Below are 21792 nucleotides of genomic sequence, written 5' to 3' on the forward strand. Positions count from 1 at the left end.
CGTTCGAGCAGCGAGTCGAGTATTCGCAGGTTGCTCGAAAAATCGCATATTTTTACGGATCAGCCACTTACGAATGGAAGCAGGTCTCGCGGACGGGATTTAGACGGATACGAGTTCCGACGCGTTGCTCCACGGAACAGTGGGGTGGGTAGATTTCTGGGATCGTGCTCCGAGAGATCGAGGACTGGTTTCTTTTCCTTTTGTGGGAAATCGGTTCGACAATTCTGGATCGAAAGTAGGAGGGCTCCCCAAGTTTTCAGGGAATTTATTGCAACATTTCTAGCGACAGTGGAGATGTTACTTACACAGGTATCGAAAGTAATTTGATCGCGCGATAGAAGGAATAGATCGAGAGAAGTGAACTCGTTATCGAAGAACGAAGGAAACCGTTTTAGGGGTTCAGAATTTAAATAAATTAGAAGATCGGCGAAGTGGCAACGAATCCGACCGCACACCGTCAATTTCGCCCGGGTCCCTCGCTCCGAAACGGGACGAAACAGTAAATTACACGGTGAGACGAAGGTAACGAAAGGTGTGACCAGTCGAACCCCACGATGTACGCGTACGCGTGTACGCGTACACGCACGTGAAACGTCACGGAACGCGTACAATTCGAAACTTTTAACTAGTCCTCCATCGACGACGCACACACGCGTTTCTACCGGTCGTGATTTTCGTCCGGCCGAATAAATCTGTATAATTATTACGACTCGCGTACGTGTGTATAACGGGTGGCCCCCTATCCCCACCATACGCCGTGGAAGGTAGCCCCATCGGAAGGAAGCTGGTTTATTTTTTTGTTGCGCCGCCTCGAGAATCGAGGGGCACCCCATAAGCCTCACCTTTGAAACACCTGGCTATTACCGCTGGATGTTTCATACACACACACACGCGTCTACCTCCGCGTATGCGTGCGCCACCATATGTAACTGGCCCCACTGGGACTAGCGGACCCATTCTCGGGGCCTCGTGGATCCCTAGACATGTGCAAGGTATATCCTGGCCAAAGAGAGGGAAATGCCCCTGTTTTCTCTTCCTCGAATTCGTCTTCGAGGGAGAATTTCGAATTTTCCAGAGAGTAATGGAAACAACTACTTTGCGGTTAATTGCGAGAATTAATCTACCGTAATGATCCCACGCTTGAATATTAGTAATTGTTCTAACTTTCAACAAGAGATATCCTCTGAATCCATTTAAGATTTCCATGCTCACGTTAAACTTTATTGCGCGTGATTTGTAACTGAACTGTAGACTCGAATGTAGGTCAATTATTACGCATTTAGAAATAATAGAAGGGCGGGCTAGGGGAGAAGGAATTTAGGGAGCGGTGGAGCCGTGGCGTTCCACGTTAACCCTAACGAGGGTTCAGCTACGCGCGTACATTCGTCCGATGGAGAACATCCCATGACTTCGCTCGTCGATAAAGTAATGGCCAGCGTGCCGCGTTATTAAATTTGTTTACAGTAAAGTGTGTACGCGTACGTGTCGAGCGAGTTGAAGCGTTCGGGTCTCACGGTGCTCAGGGTCTCTTTATCTTAATCAAAACCACCTAATCGGTAGTTGTACAGGCGCATCAATATTGACTTTACTCGCGGCAAACTTCGATGACAGTGCCGTGAGCAGATCCTCCTCGGGTGACTCAGGAAACGGTGAATTGCACTGGCTGACCTTTGTCGTCTCATTTATTTGCGATTAACGCTTAAACAGGCGTCCGCCATTTATCGACACACGCGTTTCTCGAGCTTCATCGATTGTCGCTTAAAAACGTTCGGTTCTATCCCTTCTGCTCCTTCCCTCTTTCTTCGTTTCTCTTTTCGATCGTCTGTGTTTGAAAAGAGGAGGCTGCGGAACTCTGAATGAAACGGAACGATGAACGAGACGCTGCCAGGAAGCACTGGTTCTCTGTGACACCCAGTCATTTACCTTGAAAACGGAGGGTGCCTCTTTTGGCCAGCAACTTAAGCAGCGGGAAATTGGCAAGGTAACAATGGGTAACCACCTGCATTTCTGGCCCTGCCTCAAGGCTCTCGAGCTGTTGGCTAATTAGGAGCAATCGCGCAGGTACTACTGGCATGAATGGGTTGTTTCGTCATTCACTGATTCACCGACGGAAACAGTGACATCATTTTGGAGAACGCTTTGCATACTCCTTTCACGGCGATTTAGATTCAGCGAAACAACGCTATAGTTGCTGTATTAAAATACGGTTTTTTTCGTGTCAGTCTGTTGATCGCAATAACGAGCGTGCAGACATTTTGGGATGAGTAATTTTTGTTGACTATAGAACGAGGGGTTGTTTGGGCATGTTTGCCGGCTCTGCTTCAAAATGTATCGGGCAAGTCACCAGGTCGGCTTATCTTTCTGACGCGTTATGGATTTGTTATTCTACCTATCGCTTATCTCGCATGTAGTTATGCCCGATGCATTCTCCGCGATGCGTCATTGCACAGTTCTGTTTGCAAGTAGCGACTTTCGAATTTTCCAGCGATGACTCCGTTTATTGCTCTTTGACTCGCGTACGTACGCTGTACGCGTAGACGAAGACAATGCGTAGAAAGTGGCAGCGAATAATTAACGGGTCGATTCTATTTTATTGTTCATATCGACGAGGTTGATTTACCAGAGGCTTTGGAACAGCTTTCTAGAATTGTTCGGAAACAAGAGGATGAAACGAGCACGTGACACGCGCGGAACGTGCGTCGAGCAGACACAGATGACTCCATTTCTGCAAACATCGTCCTCGTCCTTCTTTTATTTTACCAAAGTGTGCTTTTCGTTTCCAGTATGCCCCACACAGTTTTGTTTTCCCGGGCTTGTTTACAAGGTTATTAACAACTGAGATAATCAGGTTGCAAACAACGTACCTGAGTAACCCGCCAGGAAAGACGCGGCTCCTACGGGATCCCGCTGGCCCATTATCCCATATTGCGTGTACCTGGCTCGTGAATCCTTTTGTCCTGTAAGCCTTCGTCCAACTGTTTCGAGAGCTCTTCCACCGTTTATTTTCTCTACTTTTCCCGCTCGTTTGTCTTTTTACAACCGACGTGGCGACGACGAGACTGATGTCCTGAAAACATCGTAACAGATAGAAAAGGTTAATATTATTTCAATGGCTGGCAAATCTTTCGTGGTCTTTTCTTCTGTTTGTTCTTTTAAATAAAGAATCGAATATACAATGTTATGTTATCGCGAGAAAATTTTCGAGACGCTCAAGACCGAGCTACGTCAATCGTTCATGAACAGAAAATCGTCCACGCTCCGAAAGTCGTCTCGAGAGATCGCAGGAACTCAAAGAATGGCAGGTTTCCGAAGAATGAAACGTTTCATTGAAGCTGGACCATTACGGGGCGCGAGGAAAGTATCCGTGACGAATGGCGAACGGACTTCTTCGCGGGGGTCCTGGCACCGGACGGTCCTTAAAGTCTCTTTAAAGCACAGTCTCAGTCCTTTCTCCGCGAACCTCGTCCATTCATAGCGAAAACGGATAGCTTTCCAGTTACAGGTGCAGATTTCTCGAGGTATCCATCAAATTCGTAGAAGCTCGCTTAAGCGTCGAATCTTAGGGCCCGGTTCGCTTCCAACCTAGCAGATTCGACGATCTCGACCCGCTCTCTCATCGATTTCCAAAAATTCTCTCGGTTAGCTCGATCAACTGTGTCCTACTTTTTCCATGGTTATTTTCGACTTAACCAGCTCCTTAAGTCCGCGCGATTCTAATTCCTGAAAAAGAGATCCACTTACGCCCGTTTCGACCGGACACGCAAGTGTCCCTAATCCCTTGATCAGCGTCTCTCATCGTTCTCCGTTTCATTTCGTTCGATTTGACGCGATTCTGGAGAACCACTGCGCGTTTTAGAAACGACGGATATACTCCGTTGATCGTGAACGAGAGAGGGAATAACGTGGCGCAGAGTTTTTCCTCTTATTTTCTCTCTCCTCTTTTCTCTCCCGGCATGAATAGCCATCGCGGCACGCAAGGCCCCGTCTCCATTGTGCCGAAATCTCAAAGAATTACTGGCTCTCCTTAAGTCCGCTCGCTCGGTCAGGGACGCAAAGCCCAGCGTACTTGTTCTTTGTGCCGTTGCTGCTGGTTCTTCTGCTGCCACTGCTCCAGACCCAGGGACCTGTTGCAGTGTAATTTTTCCAGGAGTACCGCGACGTCTGTCCGTATCCACGTCACTGGCGGCTAGGAGGATCCTAGTTGGATCTATCGTCCGATTCTATCGCCGCGATGACCGTGTTCACGGTGTAACCAACGTATTTATGAACCGCTAATCCTCTTCATCTCGATCATCGGTCTTCCTGGCGTTCGTGTTTAAACGTCCTGTCGTGTGCTAACTTGGTTCGAACGCGATTAGGGATTAGCCAAGAACGATAGCTAGCGGTGAGATAGTGCACGCGTCTGCTAACATTTGTACTTGCTCGTCGAAAATTAAGGATTCCATTTTGTGGTAGCCAAGCGACGTTTCACGTAATCTTCTTTTCGAAGAGGAACGAACGTTGGTAGGGTATCATCCTCGAATTAGAGAATTTCGAACGTATCCTAAACGCATCTTTAAGTCGTCTAACGGTTACCCAGCGATTCCACGAATTCATCCCCGAATCGAGGACTGGTTCCCCCGTATCCGAGAGGATATCGATTTTCCGGCGGGCCCTTTTGCACGTTCGGACCTGCTCGACGCTCAAGACGTTCACCTGCGCGCACGGGCGAGGAAAAATCGACGGATGAAAAGGATCTACCTCTCGCGGGGTGCGAATCCCCGGTGCAACGAACGCGAATGCGGCGCGGCGACCGCGGGCAACATCTGTCCCGGAGGACAGCTGATCCTGGTCGGGCGCGTGGCAACTTTCCGTTTTCCAGAAACGCGCCCGGGGTCCCCTACGAAGCTAAACGATCTTCCGACCGGACGTTTTCATTACGTTTAGTCTATTATTAGCGTCTCGAATAAAACGTTTCGCTCCCCGTATGCCGTAGAACCGCGCGTGTTATTTACCTTGTCCCGGTGCTCTGGACTCATTGTTGATTAAACTATTTGGGGTTTATTTTAGCGCCTTTAATTTCAGTTGATCACCGTAGATGTATCGTCTCGTGTTAGGACAGACACTCTAATGGCTACTGTACAACGAACCGAGGGGTTGAAATTTTCCTTTGTCGAACTTCACAGACCTGCTCGTCTTCTCGAACGTACGACTTAGCGGGATGACGAATAACGTGGTTCCATAATTCATCTGTCCCCCGTGAAGAGAATCGACAGAGGTGACTAACAAAAGATAGCAGACACGGACCGAGCGCACCGTATCCGGACGTGGAGAACGAGAATTTTGGTAATCTTCGGCGATAAACAACAGCTCACGGATCGGTTTTCGAAGAAACGCGACATATGGCCAGTTTGCCAGGCGATTTTCCTTTACCGTGGAGGTCGCGTGCCCATCGGGGGTTCGCTTTAGGGGCGGGCAGGTGACGGAATGGACCAGATGACCAGAGCTTTGTCAAATTTTGGTCTCGTAAAACTGACCCAGAAACGATAATCTTTCGTGGAATCTACTTATCTCGAGCAGGGAATCGTTGGTCTTTTTGGCAAAATTTCAACGCGCTCAAAACCTTCTCGCCTTATTTTTGAGGGAATACACAAGATTACGAATACGTGAGCATTACGCACCAAAACGTATCCCACGTTTAGCGAAGACCAGCGCTTCGCGTCAGTCGTCGATTAACGCGACGCGTTTCGTTCAGCCACTCTGTTTCTTCGGTACCGAACACTTTAGCGTGGGACTCTCGTTCGAGCACGTTTACCAAATCGTTCAGACCTTATAATGACATCACAGGATACGTCTCCGGGGTGTGAGAGCGTGCGAATGCGATATGATCTGTTCAGGACCACCGGACAAGGAGTCCTTATCTGATCGGCCATTAGGGCGAGACACAGGCCATGGACGATGCATCACAAACTGCTTGACTTTTATATTTTTTCGTCCGCGCCCTTGTTTCCCTTCGTTCGTGTGACATGTTGATCATTATTGTACCTGGTTCGTCGACGAACTACTTCTCGTCCTCCTTTTGACAGGACCTCACGCGTTAGCCACTTTATCTGATCACAGGGACGCTCGCCACGCTGCAAACGTATCGTTTCTATCGTTCCTGAGTTTGTGCTGTTCGATTTTCGAGATACTCGCCTTCGTTCGGTTCTTCTTTGAAACGCTGCAATTACAACAGCAATTTCACGTCTTTCGTTTCAATCGACAAGCATACGTCCATAATTACACGGTCTGTAGACGATCGTGAAGCTGTTCATTGATAGATCATCGCAACCGCGAACGCGCGTCTGTCTTCGAGATAAAAAAGCAAATTAAATCGGACGATCCCTGCTGGCGTTCATCAGCTCGTAAATATTAAACGCGATCTCGATTTAATCGCGCTCTTCGTTAGAAGCATTCACGGTACCAGCCGAGTTCCTTTTATCATCTATCAAGAAGATTAACCTAGATACACGCGGAGCGTACCTCTCTCTCTCTCTTCGTTACTCCTTAGAGAAACAATTTTTTCTATTTTTAACTACCTAACGGTAGAAAATGCAAATTACAAATCCCAGTTAATTTTATTAATTTCCAGTTAACAGTGCTCGCGTTATCCCTCTCGAGTTCTAATTTACGAGCCATCGAGGGGAAGAACAACGTCGTTCGAAAAAATCGAGCTTTTTACGGCTCGAAACGGTTGCTCAACCGTCGTGAGCAACACCTAGCGCAAGCTCCGTGTTTCCCGGTCCATTCGAGGAGAGAAAAAAATGGACGGTCCACGTGACACGTACACAGCCGGGCAACGATTTTTCACCGACCACCGACCGCGCGTTACCGCGCTCTCGATTATGATCAAATCGACTCGTAGCGCGGACCGACAAGCCGCCTGCCGCGGCGCAGGTCCGAGGCACAGCTCGATACCACCGACGTCTCTCCACGGGACTTGCTTAATTAAATTAATTTCAATTGGGCTCTCCGTATCCAGAGGGGCCGCGCGAGAGAGGGACAGACTTTCACCGGGATGGTTGCGACAGTGCCGTTCGGTTCGCCCTGGATCGGCTATCTCAATCTGATACAGGTACGCCGTCCGTTGATAACAATATCTCGGATGCCCCAGGCAATCGTGGGTGCACACCGTGGTGTGCGCGTACACGTGCGCGACGGCCATTCGTCGAGGGCGCACAGTTGCTCCGGCTCTGTTACGCGTCGCGCTTCGAAATTTCAACGATTTATCGACGCGAACTGGAACGACCACCCTTCTCCCTCTTCCCACCAGTCGGATATCGGCCTAAGGAGATCTCGGCTGATTCGTTGCCCCGTAATGGGCAACTACTCTTGGACCGTTTCAGCGACACGCTTTGTCCGCCGCGTTAGGCTCGGATATTCCGCCGTCCAAGGATCTTGGAATATCGCAACTTCTACGAGGGGTTGGTCCTCGTTCGTATAGGCGTTCAAGGGTCAACGTTGTAATTGGTACTTTTGCGAGTATTCCACGATGGCGATGTTACTTCTGAGAGTTCTGGAACACCTCCTGAATGCTCTCTGCTGGACGTCCGCTCGCGAGGTACCCGTATAACCCCGTCGGAGAAGAGGAAAAAAAGAGAGAAAGAGAAGCTCTGGAAACCCGGTTAGGGTTGAACGACCCTAGACGACGTCTCCTGCGTCGTGTTAGCACGCAGTCAGCGAAGCTTACGGGCGCGTTCATAATCAGCGCCGACAAGGCGTACACGCATCTCGTCAATGGGTACAATGAGCCCTTTGCCACGGCGAAGACGATGCACAAGCGGCGGCGGCGGCGGGGAAGAACCGAGATAGACGGTGGTGAAAGAGGAGCAGCGGCAACGCTCGGGGGAGGTGGAGGAGGATGCGATTCAGGATCGTGAGGATCGACCGCAAGGATTCGACGAAGGAGGGAGAGAGAGGTGCAGGAAACCGGACCTGTTCCCGATTCAGGGACGTCTCGAGCCAGTTAGGAGTAGCCCGGTTGATGCGCCCCAGAAGAAAGACGGAACGGAAGATAAAGGACTGGAAATCGTCCCTGTGGATTCGTGTGAACACGGAGAGGGAGGGAAAGAGGTGTTCACGGAGGTTTTCTCACATGGTCGCGGGTTTAAGACGAGCATCGCGCGGACGGGCACGTTCTGGCGGGCCGGGAGATGGAGAGGTTTCAGAAATAAGAACGGAAGGGTGCGAGGGTGGTGATCCCCTTTCGTTTCATTTTCGAGGCGGTTCGTGACGTATCGGGGCTCGCGCGTATGCGCTGGCCGGCGTCACCAAAGGACGACGAGAGTGAGAACGTACGGGGGCCATTGTCGCCGTTTGTTTGTAGGGAAAATAAAGTACGGTTTTTGTAAATCCATCGGAGAAGCTTGGCGGTGGCTTTGCTCCTTTGGCTGCGTGTCGCGGTAAATGGTAAACGTTAAATAAACAGGGAAGCTGGGGATTGATATTCAAATCGCGCGGAGGAAATGGAGATATAGTAGGGATTTCAGTTCTAACTCTTCACGATGGAACGGTGACAATAATTTCGAGATTTGAATTCGTAATGCGTAAAGGAAGAATTCCTGGAACTGTCTAAGATAAATGCTTCGACTCCGTCACGCAAACGAGGTGTACATATAACCAGATCGTGATATAGTTAATTTTCAGATAATATCAGTAATTCGTTCTTTACGGAACGACATTTCAGTTAACCTATATTAAATTCTTTCTCTGTTTTAATACACCCATTAAATTAGAATCGAAACTAGATTCGATCTAATCATAATGACAGCTGTTGTCTAAGTTACGATTCTAATTTTATTGCTCTCGATACTACAGTACCCACGCGTTCTTTAATCGAGCGACCGGGAAAGGGAATTGATGCAATCGCGACGAATGTCTGCTCCAAATACAATTCTGCTCCAAACGACACTCTATATCAAGATCATTCCTATCTTTAATTAATTTTTTTATCGAGAACAACAGTATCGTCAGATTCCACCCCTAACTTCCGTCAAAGTTCAACATCGCTCGCGCTCTCGATCACGCGCGCGATCATCGAAGCGTGTTCCGGTCACCGTCGTCGCTTTATAGCGCGTAACGCGGGCGGACGCGTATCTCCGTTCGATTCGAGGAGGCACCGTAGAAAGTAAATCTCGCGTTCTCGGCGAGGAGAGGCTCCAGCGCGAGGTCGCCTTCGCGAGCATAAACATCCGTACGTGCACGACCTGGAATTCCCGTTTGATTTACTGCCGCTATCTCGGCGCATTAGTCTTTGGTACCCCGGGGGCCGATATCATCTGCCTTAAAAAATGTTGCCGTCAACGCGGCTCGCCAACTACCGTGCTACCCATCCTCCGACGGATCGGACCCGTCGTCGTTCCGCGCCGTTTATGGTCCACCGTAGCACGCACCCCGCCCGCCCTCTTCCTCGCGCCGCGCCACCCCGTCCTGGAGAACGTTCTTCCTTCCTGTTACGAGATAGCGTTTCGCCCCTGGTGAGAGATATCGCCTTACGAACGGTCGTTCGAGTCGAAGATCGACCTTTGCCAAGGCAACAGGTAGCTGCGCTGGCTGCTGAGAGGGGTTGAGTTATTTCGATGCCGCGTAGCTGGAATGGGAGACTGTTTTATTTTTAGGGGGGTCGACGATACGCTGGACAGAGGGCGGAGAGATTGTTATAATGGAGAACCGAAGTAACGTGGATGTCTTTGCTTGGCGCGCGCGCAAAAAAAAAAAATCGAATCCTTCAATTCCATAAATCGACCCCACGCTGGAGGCACCCGTTGACCAAGCTGGTGTATCAAGAAGCGGACCGATCTCCACCGTTCGTCAAACCGAGAACCTGGCGACGGACGGGTGGAAGAAATATCTTGTAAGTGAAAACTGCTCCGTTTCCGTCCAATTAATTCCCCTGGGTACTGCGTAGCTATCTCCAACTGATACGCGTCCGAAAATGAAATTAGTGCGCGAGCACGCGGGTGGGTAGCCGTGCTCCCCACTGCTTCTGCCGGTCGGTGGTCCCTCCTGGGCATACATTAAATAAATAATCCGGATCCCAGGCCTCGATATAACGTGACCGCTTAGAACGCACGCCGGCGAGAAGCTACCGCCCTCCCCTGTGCACCACCTCCTTGCGCAACTGTCTGCTGGTCGTTTCAATTAATTAGCATCGCGTTTATAAAAGACGAGCCTCATCATCGTTTCCTTCTCGTTCAGGTGGCTGCCCGTTGCTCTCGTTCACTCCGCCCGGCTCCAGCCAGGCTGGATTATTCAAAACGACTCGCAGCGGCGCGCGGGCAACGGCGCGCGACCGCCTAGCGTTATTCATCCGCGCGTTCAAATCGTGCGTGCTTCGCGTCTCCTAGAGGAACTTATTAGTAATTCATGCCGGTTGCCCAGTTCGTACGTTTCAGTCGGGTACCAGTCGTTTATCGCGGCAAGTGAGCGTCGCCGTTCGAGTCGTCGCGCATCGCTGTCCTCCTCCTGTTTTCAAAGGACGGGAACGGGGTGGAAAAGATTTCTCAACGGGACCATTGACGCCGTGCAATTACCGTCTAGACAGTTTTTCGTTCCCACCGTAGCAATCGATGTACACACTTGGGGCAACTGTCGAAACGTGGCGTATAACAAACCAACAAACGTCTGGCGGAAGAATGAGAACGCACGAAAGTTTCCCAAGGCGTCGCGTCGAGAAAATGTCCCCATCGACAGGGGCGTGCTCGACGACGCCTCGAGTCGATGTCGTCACCGCGGGATAACGTAAACGTCGAGGTCCGTTTCTCACGCGGACGGTTCCCTTCGAATGGCCACTCGAGACTCTAGATTCGGATCTGCGATTCAGCTACGATCGTTAGTCACTGCCTTCCCTTCGTCACTTTTCTTTACCTTCCTTTTTTCTTTCCATCGGCAGTCAGATTTTCGCAACCGACAATTTCACCCGTCGACGAACACGCGTAAGCACGCGGCGGTGTACGCAACTCGCGGGCACTCGCATGATCGAGCCTGGGCCCATTGTCTCTGCGCCGCTCGGAGAAAGTGTGACCCTAATAGCCGAGGGAATGATTAGAGGAATCGCGGCGCTCCAATCAGCACGCGCCGTCGCACCCACTCGTATAAACACGGCAGACCGGCTCCTTTCTCTAAAACCGCGAACACGGTGCACTTCTGGTACACCGATCCTTTTCTTCTTTCTTTTCTTCCTTCCTTTCTGGGTTCGATTATCGTTATTCGGTTCGCAGGGAATATTTTTAATAATCCTCGATTCGTTTCGATTAGAAAAGGAGAATCAGAATCCTCGAGGACACGACAGGACGACGAGTCGACTAAAGAGAACCCTTCGGACAAGTACGCGTACGCGATTTAATAACAGGAAATGAGTTATCGCTTTAACGTTTTAACTTCCCCCTGCAATTTACTTTACTATCTGGTAATTGAGATCTGAAGTTTCGTCCTGACTTCACGCAACGCGACCAGCTGGCGAAAGTGACTTTCGCTATCGGAAGACAGCCTAGCTCGCGAGGATCAGCTGAGCAATCTTTGCAGGATACGTATCGCTTCGCGATAGGAAAAATCTCTGTTACACGGGCGGCCGTGACGGTTCGTTGACGGGGGTGTGTCTCGTATCACGAGTACTCTTGAAGACACTTAGCGGAATGCGTTCTTAACGAACCCAGCGTGTCTGCCACTTGTCAACAGTTGGTGTACACAATGGACGTCTGACGTATTGACGAACGTATCGCATCCACCGCTCGTCGATTATTCATCGTTAGAAGTAACACGGGGTAGGAGATTTTTCATCGATTTTCTTCCTCCTCGAACAACCTCTTTCATTTTCGAATACTTGGCAATCTTTCTCACCTCCGTAAAAATCCATTCTCCTTATGAAAAATGTTAACCAAGAACGGTAGTCGAATCAACGCGAGAGAAGAGTCGTTTCAACGTTACAACTCTTACTTAGAGAAAAGTAGAATTAGAAAAATTGTTGGAAAATTTTGATCGAAATTTCGTCTCTGTTCGTTAAAGACGAAACAGTTCCATCTTTTGATAGCTGCAGAAGAGGAAATTTAGCTAGCGGGACGATCGTCAGGTGGCGCCGCGTACAAGGGCCCTGCGACGACCCGGCGCCTCGGCAATGCCCTCGAGGGCATGTTCGTAAGAAAATCGCGTAATTTACGCGTGACAATGCGCCCGGTTCCAGCTCATTGAAGCACGAGCCTCTAATCGCCGCCTTATCGATCTTGCCTCGCCATCGTTCCCTCGAGCCACGCAATTCCTTTGAATCCCGCGACCTCGCTGAGCCCTTAATTACGCCAGCCCGCGTATTAAAACCCCGATCGCGGCGTACGAAATTAACGTACGCGCGTAGATCTTGTCGCGCTATGACTGCTCCTGTGACTGCATTCGCTGACGTTTGAATCGAGTTTCTTCAAATGCGAAGGCATTTTCTTCCTCTCGATTTTCGTATCGTTGCCAATTATTCAGCGTTGCTCGATCCAGCGCGCAGATAACTCGAAACGAAGTCGAGGTGATTCAGAAGGAAACCAGTAAAAACCCATCGCATCGGCGTCGATGGCGTTGATCCAAACGAGGTCGAACTAATTCCACCCGCAACGAGCCGATCGATCGAGTCGCCACGCTACCCAAGGCGCCAGACCCTTTTTAATGTCCGATCGCCGCCGCGACCGATCAATTAACGAGCCATTGATCTTAGCCGTGCCGCATAAGGCTGCGCGCGATGACGATGCCTCGGAAAAGTTCCTGCCACCTGGCCGCAGACCCCCGTGGCACGAGCAGATGCGGTTCGATTCTTGGATCGATCGATCGTGCGCGCCGCTCTCTGATTTTTCTGCGCTTCCCCTAACGTCCTGTCGTTCCGAATTCTCCTGTGTGGATACGCTTCCTCTGATTCGATGCGAGTCACAGACAACACTGGTAGGTAACTCGACGAAATCAACTCCGTCTCGAGAGCACGACCAGCAACCCCTGACCAACGTCTGGTAGCCTCGTCGCGGGCCGCGGAAAAGAGCGGCTCGAAGCCAGAGCGAGGAAATTTTCAGCGACACAGGCTTGCCAGGCGGTTTTTCACACGTTCAACGGTCCTGCTGCTGCTGCTCGACCGGCCTCAACCTGTCCGGCTCTCAACGGTCATTCCCACAGAGTCACCTGTGCCCGCGTCGAAGACACTCGCTGGCCCATTGTAACGATCCCTAATACGCGTTATCCCTCGACTCTACCGGTTCACCTCGTCCTCTACCATTCCGCTCCCTCGGCCTCTGTCTCTCGTTGATTTCTTCTCGCGACGACACCTTGCCCGTTCGAGACAAAGGGGCCTCGCGGTCGCGGACCAAAGCTTGAAATGCTAATCCGCTCTTCGGCGTCGAGGAGGAGAGGCGCGCGAGAAAAAAGATAGAGAGAAGAACGAAGAACGAAGAACGAAGAACGAAGAAGAAGAAGAGTAAAAGGGGGCGAAGGATGGCGGAGCATAGGAGCGTCGAGGAGGAACGAACGGGTTGAGGGGTGGCTGGCTATGCCTGGGGCCTGCGTGAGTTACGGGACAGTCTTAATTTCGTCATTCATCTCTGGAAAGAAGACGAAGGAAGAGAGAGAGGGAGAGAGAGAGAGAGGGGCGAGGAGATGAAGAAGAGCGGAGAGACGTCAGGATCCATGGACTCTGAACGGTTGCGCGTTCGACCAGTTCTCTCTTCTTTCTTACCCGCCATAGAATTCGAGGCGTAAGAGAACTCGACGTCTCCCCCTCTCGTTCGGCTGTGTGAAATTGTTGTTTACTCAACGGACCGCTTACGTGTTAGCATATCGACTGATTTATACGCGCGCCGCAGGTCTTGAGAGATTGGCCCCGTGGAATAAGTCCCACTAGTTTGGCCACTCTCTTAGCGGTCGACGCGGTGGAATGATTGTCGAGGCCTCGGAGGGGTGATGGGTTGTGATTGTGCATCGGAGGGAAGAGTTGTACCGGGGCGTCGTAATTTTAACGTCTCGAGTATTTTGTCTGTTGTTAGCCGAGCGTTACATTGGTTAATGGATTAACTCCTGGAGTCTTTGAAATCGCGATCCAGCTGGGAGAGGGGCGGTTTTTTTCCACCGCGTTCCAAACATTTCTTTGCCGCTGAATTTATAAAAGGTCCACTTTGCATCCCCTTTGTTGGAAATCGAACCTCGGCCTCCCGTTTCTTCTTCAACCTCTTTTAATCCCTCTCTCCGCGTCTACGAACGAGATGCGTCTTGGGAAACGAATTTGAAAAAAGAAAAACGTTGTTTCTGTTAATAAAGAAAAGAAAAAGGAGAAACGTCTGGTATCGACGTTCTCCGGAAGCGGACGATTTTCTGGATTATCCGATGATATAGCCATCGAAGAAACCGGTGTGCAGGAGCCTCAATGGCGTTATTAAGTCGCGCGTCGTGTACCGGCCTGTTCGTGGACCGGCGTTCTCATGAAAGCTCAACATCCTATCTAATGCCAGTGATCCATCATCCTCCTTTGGCGGAGTCTGCTAGGTACCGACCTCGGGCAGCTCGAGACACTCTGAATAACATAATGCCCTGTACTTCGTGGTTGTTCGCGCTGTCTGTTGTCCGCTCGTGCCATCGCCGCGAACAAACGAGCCCTAATTATGCGACGATCTCTCGCATTTTCGGCTGGACGGCCTCGATTCATCGTTCGAACCGTCGCGTGCGTCGCGGACAGTGGGGTAAATTGTCTGTCTGTGCAAGAATAAAGAAAAGTCGACTCCCTTGTGCTCGTCATCAACGATGACGCGTGTACGAGCCTAATCTACGCTCGCTGTACAGGAACGCGTACGCCAACAGTCGGTGGAACCAGGGACACCCCAAAGAATCGGAGCACCGTGCAAACAAGGACTCGATCGTTGTAACCGATGACGTCGAACGTGTGATCCAACAGAGGCGCTTTCATGCCCCCGGCGATGGGGGCTGCAGAACAGTAGTATTTTTGTGCCCTGCTAACCACATGCCAGCGCGATAATAAAAAAAAGCGCGCTATTGAAATTCACCGGGGACGCAGGCGTTATCGAACGATCGATAAATGCCAACACAATGAACCATGGGAAATATATATTGGGACGGTGCGCGATGATAAAGAGAGGAGCCTGACTTTTTATTGCTGCCAAGCTGAAAGGGTGAATGGAACCTTGTACCCTTGGAACAACGACCTCTTCACACGCGTCCACCTTTTCCACGGTAATCGCACCTTTAATTTCCATATTTCGAGGCCCCGATGCCCCCTTCGTTTCCTCGAATCGATATTCAGGCTTGAAACGATCGAAATGGCTGCTAATCCCAGTCATTTCGATCTGTGGTGCCAGCTTTCGATTTTGATACGTCGTTAGATTTTCAAACGATCCGATGATACCATTTCAGAAAATTGACATTTCACGCGTTACTGCTACTTTTCTGCAAACATCCGTTTACGAGAAAGAGGCGGAGTCAATTGTTCTTCGAATTCGCATTTCGTTCTTCCTCGCTATCTGAATTTCGCAACAAACGATATCCACGTGGTTAACAACTCAACGAAATTCTCCTAATTCTCGATCCTCCATCCTACCATCGAACCATCCAATTTCCCGTGGAATCTAACGGTTGAATCACCGGTCTAACGTGTTAGTCGAAGCGCTACGAGATAGCCGGGGGAATCCCCGCGGCAGATTAGGTTTTTTTCCTCGCGGACGATTAGGGAGAAATTAAATATACGGTGACCACGATGATAGCCGGCAGTAAAGACGGGCAAGGTAAATATTAAGGCTGCGGTTTTGCGGGCAAACAAGCTTGTTTTCACGGTTTCTATCTCGTACCTGTACGCAGGAGGGATTAGGATTAGCATTTTAGGCATCCAACAGGACGTCTCGTTGTTTCCTTTCTCTTTTCCCTTCTTAATACGCGTTCGTTTCTTCTTCTTCTTTTTTTTTTTCCTCTTCTTTTATCGTCGTCGCTTCGCCAAACGAGGCGCTGCGCCCGCCGATAGAACACGAGAAAGGTGGTCAGGGATTAACGTGTTTAATCTTGCGGTTTCAGAGCAAACAGTCCGAGGAAGGTGTAGAGGATAGACGATGAGGAGACGGGTAAGCCGGTTGCGGTTGAAATCACAAAGCTCTCGCTGTCGGTAAAATCTGCGGTTTCGGTACTTTCGCCTTTTGATCCTGCGAATCGATCGACCAGGAAAGAGGGAAAGCGTCACGAAATTGGTAAAAGTAAAACAGTGGACGGATTCATTTATCGGAAGTCCCGTCGACCGGTGAGTTATCATTGCCCCGAAGTGTAAGTCGGGATCGGGCTTATTAAACAAAGCACAATGGAGGGAACGCGATACAGATTTAATGTCCGTATCTCGCGGATCGTTTTAAAAACGCGAACCCTCTCGATAAATCAGTGGAAACGGGCTTAATGAAGCTTACGAAACGATCTTATTGTCCTCTGTATAGCCAGGGATAAGACGGAAGTGGTCTTGGATAAAATGGATGGTTAGATCCAACGAAACGGTTCCATTTACCGATCGCATAACCGCGAGTGGCTCTCTCGGGAGAGAGAGCCGAGGCAAACGTTATCGAAAGCTCGATCGTCTAATACTCGCATTAGTTAAATGCTCGAAACCGGTTATTAGCAACATTTAGCCATTATACGGGCTGGCATATCTTACAACGGTGTCTGGCTGTGCTCGAGGATTATTAGGCTTTTTCCAGCGAAACGGTTGATATACATGGTGAGCCGCGCATAATAATTGTGCCACGGCGCCCCGATCTCTCGAGGATAGCGACAATTTCAGACGTTTATATCGCGTTAATCGTTGTTTCGCGAAATTGCGCTGAACAGCTTCCATTAATAATGCATTAGCGTGTTTGTGCAAGTGATCCGTTTTAGCTGCTGCAATCTGGTTGTCGCCACGGTTTTTTCCGAATAACCAATGAATCTGAATGTTTACTTTTAACATCGCAGAATTGTTATTGCCGATTATTAACACGGTTGATAAACGAAGGAAAAATCGGGGTATATGTAAAACATCGCGTTGCAAGGAAATTAACTAACAGATAACGGAATATTTGAATAGCAATGCTTCTCTCGGTTGCTTTATATGGCGATTGCAGAATGTATCGGTTTCGATCTACTTGTTTTTCTTGAATTAAATCAAGGTGAATGTGGGAGGCAAGTGAACTGAAAATATTTATTGCATCACGTAGCGCGCAACGCCATAAAACAATTTTTATCGAGCCCCGTTCAACCAACACCGACGAATCCTTCGCGATCGAGGTTACAACGTGGCGCGTAAAAATTTTCGAAAAACTATAAACGCGTCTCCGTTTACACGAACAACGCGAACATCTCGTGGAAGTATCGGAGCCAAATTTCCCCTCGTGTAAAAAGCCCCGCCGTGTGTTACCTCGCGACCTATCTCTCCCACCTTATCTGTCGCCTTTCCAATATCCAACCGATTCTACCTCGATATCTGACGAAGGTAAAGATCGTGGACGGGCGCGTACATGCATGTCAAGTGTGTGCACAGAGAGTTTCCTTTTCTATCTATGGTGATTCCATGGGATCCGCTCTATATTTGCGTTTGCCACAAGGTGCGTCGTCACCGTGCACGATTGTCACGAACGTGTCACGTTTCGTCACCTGCCAAATTGGCAAACACTCTTATCGAGAGTCGACGGGAAAAGTGTCAATCCTCGTGGACGCGACGCATCGATACTCTCGACCGTACGCCCCTCATTATCAGCGCCAGAAAATTCCACCGGTTCCACGCTCGACACCTGAGATTTGCGATGCGACTCGTATCAGAGTGTTCTCGATTTCACAAGCAACGGCAATATTCCTCTCCGCTCTCTCAATCTATCTCAAAGAAACCACAGGCCTCGCTCGTAATAACCCAATCGTCGCAAACCACGCGACAGTAAGGAAAAGAGAACGATACGTCTACTTTTCAAGACGATCCACAGAGGCGAACGGTTTCAATTAAAATTCCTCGAGGAATTACGCACGAGTACTGTGGCGCCACGCGAATAAAGCCAGCCATTCTCTCGGAGCGCTTCGTAATCGATCATCTCCGAGCCCGTTCGCTCGTATCGATCAGTCTCACGCGACCGGAAGAATCGTGTCCTCCTGTTTGCCGAGGATTCTTCCGACCTGTCGCGGCCTGGTTTATCGCGAGTCGCCCGGTTTTTCTTCCGGCCGTTATCATCAGCCGTTTTCAGCTTCAGCTTCAGCGTGGCGACAGGCGATTCCAACCGCATTCCACGGAACCGCCAACCCGGGCCCGTAAGATATGTTTTATCGCGTCGTTTGTCGTGCCTTCGGATTAACCGGTGTTTAAAAGCGATACGGTGGAGCTTCGAAGGATACTGCGAGGATGATTCGTAACCGCAGGTCGACCGCGTCCCCTTTCCCTCGAAGCGAGGGGCTGCCTCTTCTTTATCTTCGATGCACGTGTTTCGTGCGACCATGCGTGGCGCTTTTCCTGCGCTTTTCTTACGATTCCCGTGCATCTGTCTCGTTGACGTCTCTACGATCCGTCGACCTGTGAGTTAGGTTAGCCAGGGAACTGCTTTGGGCCGCGTTTCATCGTGTTCGAAAGCGGGGCTAGGGTCGAGGGTGAGGAGTCTTTCTCGGGAGGGATGAAAACTTCAATGTTAACAACGCGAGAGGATGCGAAACATCGTGCGAAACACTGGAACGTTACGAATTACTGAATCTTGTACGACATTTAGAGATCCGTAGACGAAGATTCGGAAGTGGCCCTTCTAAGCAGGCCAGTTCTCGTACGAAAGTACAAAACGGTTCGCGTAGAGGAGGGTCGAAATCGCCTTTGAGATCATTACCAAACCGGTCTTTAGTCTCGCGCAGTCTTTGCTCACGGAACGGCGAAGGCGAAGGGCCCGGGAACGGTGTTCAGGGTAGTCAAGGTGTCGGTTACGTCCGTGTCAATTAGGCCCCGTGCTCGGAGGCGTGATCGACCGTGAAAAATGCCTGCGGTCACTTTGTTGGATCTTGTAAATCAAATCTTATTGATTCCACGTCTCCTTTCCACGGCCGGCTCACCCTTAGGCGAGGGACGCTGCCGGAAAAAGAGGCTCTGTCAAAATCGATCCCTCATCTGGGATTTATTCTCCTCTTGTTTCCTCCTAAATCACCTCCTTGTTCCAGCCGAAACGATTTCTTTGTTCGCTCGAACCGTGTCGGTATCCGCTGTCCATCGCTACAGTTGTTTTCGCTATTAGATTCTACTCTCTTAATGGACGGATCTCGCCGAGTTAGACCAGAAAATGGCCACCGAAAGCGGCATGAGCGCGATAAGCGGCCGCTGTCGTGAACGGAATCGTATTCGTGACCCTCCTTAAAATAGTTCATCGAGGAAAGTACCACCTGCCGACCCACGCATCGCCGCGGTCGAAATAATCAGGTACGAGACTATTGGCCCATTAGAGTGCATGATACATCGTATTAGCTCGTGGCAAAAGGAACACGATGCCATTAGGGAGATTGAATCGGTTCGCCTCGTGCGGAGCGAACGTGCTGAGAGAACGAGCGAGAGAGAGACAGAGAGGGAAGAAGAAGGGACGAGTGTGTTTATCCACGTCATATAAGCATACGTAAGATAGGGTAGAACCGTGACCATGGGTGTAACCGAAAGACCACGTGGCCGAGGAGCATGTGTTTCTCCGAGTGAGTAGCTACTTTTCTACCATCTGCTTCGGAAGCTTTTGGACCGATAGGTGTGGTGCGTGTTTGATAAATACTTTCAGACCGGTGGGGGCGAAGAAAGTGGACGATCGTAGGAGACGCAGCGGTGAAATTATATTAACAGGATACGGATGGAGGGTTGACGAGGGAAGGCTGCAAGGTGATGGTGGAATTTTCCGACCACGAATTTCTATCGGATCTTTCGCACGATTAAAACTTCCATTTCGATGTGTTTGATTATTTATAATTTAGTCGAAGAATCTGTCAAGTTTGTATCTTTAACCCGAGGGGTGTAAAAAAATGATTATAGAAAGGCGATGGTTAAGTTAGTAATCCACTGAGACACTTCGCCGCGTAAAATAGAACAGAGTCCCTTAGGGAAAGTGTTTCGGGAAGCAGGAAGCGTGCGGGGCTCGTGCCGCTTCCTCGTCCTCGAAGAATCTCTCCTCCTTCTATTTCTGAACTTCGGTGAATTACGTGCTCCACAAACGTCGCCGCCTTAAAGCGTCACCGAAGGCAAACAGCGCGTGTTGATGTTTTGTCGAAATTTCCCGATTCGTCGGTGAACGTTCTGGGAGCGCCGTGACACCCTCGCGAGATCATTCAAAACGGGTCCGTCGATGCTTTTCCAAAAATAATTCTCGAAATTTCTGGATCCGTATTAATACTACTTGGTGTACTACGTACAAGTCCATAAATCACATCAGGTCGACGAACAAAATTAGAAATTAAATGGACAGACACCTTGCGGGATCGTGCAATTCGTTTAATTGCACTCCCCTGATGTATCGATGTACCAAAAGATACGAAGGGGCTAGAGAACACCCTTGCCCTTAACTAACAAGTAAATGACTCACGCTGGAGGCACGCCCAACGCTAGACAGCCACTAATACAGAAATTAACTAGAATCAAACGAATCGGACTAACCCCAACATTGGCCATCGTAACCTGACCCTCACGAATCCTCAGCGTCAGTCGCCAACCGGAAGCACCCCCATCTTCAACCGGCGCTCTTCCCAGTCAACCAGCTGTACCGCGCGTCGATTCAACGGTCGCTCGTTCCGCGACTCCTGGAGGAATCACGAATTAAAAAAGGCGCTCGAAGAAAAGGGTCTTGTAACTTCATCCCAGGGCGAAGTAAGCAACGTTCGCGCCGCCCATGATTCCTGGCGCGCGTTTCATCTCGGCAGCAGTCATCGCGGTCGCGTCATTGTTCGCGGCGGTTCAAGGAGAAGACGAAGGGTGGGCAGACCGGTGAGGGGGTGTTTAGAATTTCATTTCCGGGCATTCGAGGAGAGAGAGCTGCGTCTCCGCGTTCACGGGAGACGACCATCCACCATACATCTGTCCGCAGATGCGGAGCAGATGCACGCGCGTGCGCGCGGTACATCGGACCAGCTCGAGCAATGCGCGTGCGGTCTAATTGCAACCCTTCTTTTCTCCCCCCCCCCCCACCCTCCTTCGCCATCCTCCCTCCTGGCGGAGGGTGAATTCGCATTGTCGCGAAACTTCATTCATGCCTCCGTTGTTGAACGAGTCAGGGGTGACGGTCGAAGACCCAGCTCCCTCCGGAAGTGGCTGCCGTCCTGGACGGAAGCAACAAGTAAAGGATCAAAGGAAACTCTCCACCCTTCGGTTACTTTGAATTAGGCCTGTATTAATTATGCAACGGGGAATTTTTTGTCGATCGCCCAGGTCATTCCGCGGGAACTTGGGGTTGTAAAAATTTGCCAAGCGAATACTGAAAAGTATTACCGTGAGTTCGCGTCGCTATCGAAATATCGAAAGTATCGCTGCGAAAGAACGCTGAGAACAATGTATTCAACGAGGAATAACGCGATCTTTACCACTTTCTATTCTTCTTTGAAGGGAAAAGAAAAAAATGGCTGCTCGTCAACGGACGCGATCTTTCCAGTCCACGTGACCGACGACATTGCGGTTTTCCATTCACCGTGGTGTATGCCGGGTAGGCACCCCGCTAGAAATAGATAGGGAAAGAGCAGAAGACTCGGAGAACCGTGAAGAGGGTGCCTCTCCCGGGCACGCTTCTCGGAAACTAGGTCCTAAGATCAACCTACCGACAG

This window comes from Xylocopa sonorina, chromosome 1, assembly GCF_050948175.1.
Source record: "Xylocopa sonorina isolate GNS202 chromosome 1, iyXylSono1_principal, whole genome shotgun sequence".
Lineage (NCBI taxonomy): Eukaryota > Metazoa > Arthropoda > Insecta > Hymenoptera > Apidae > Xylocopa > Xylocopa sonorina.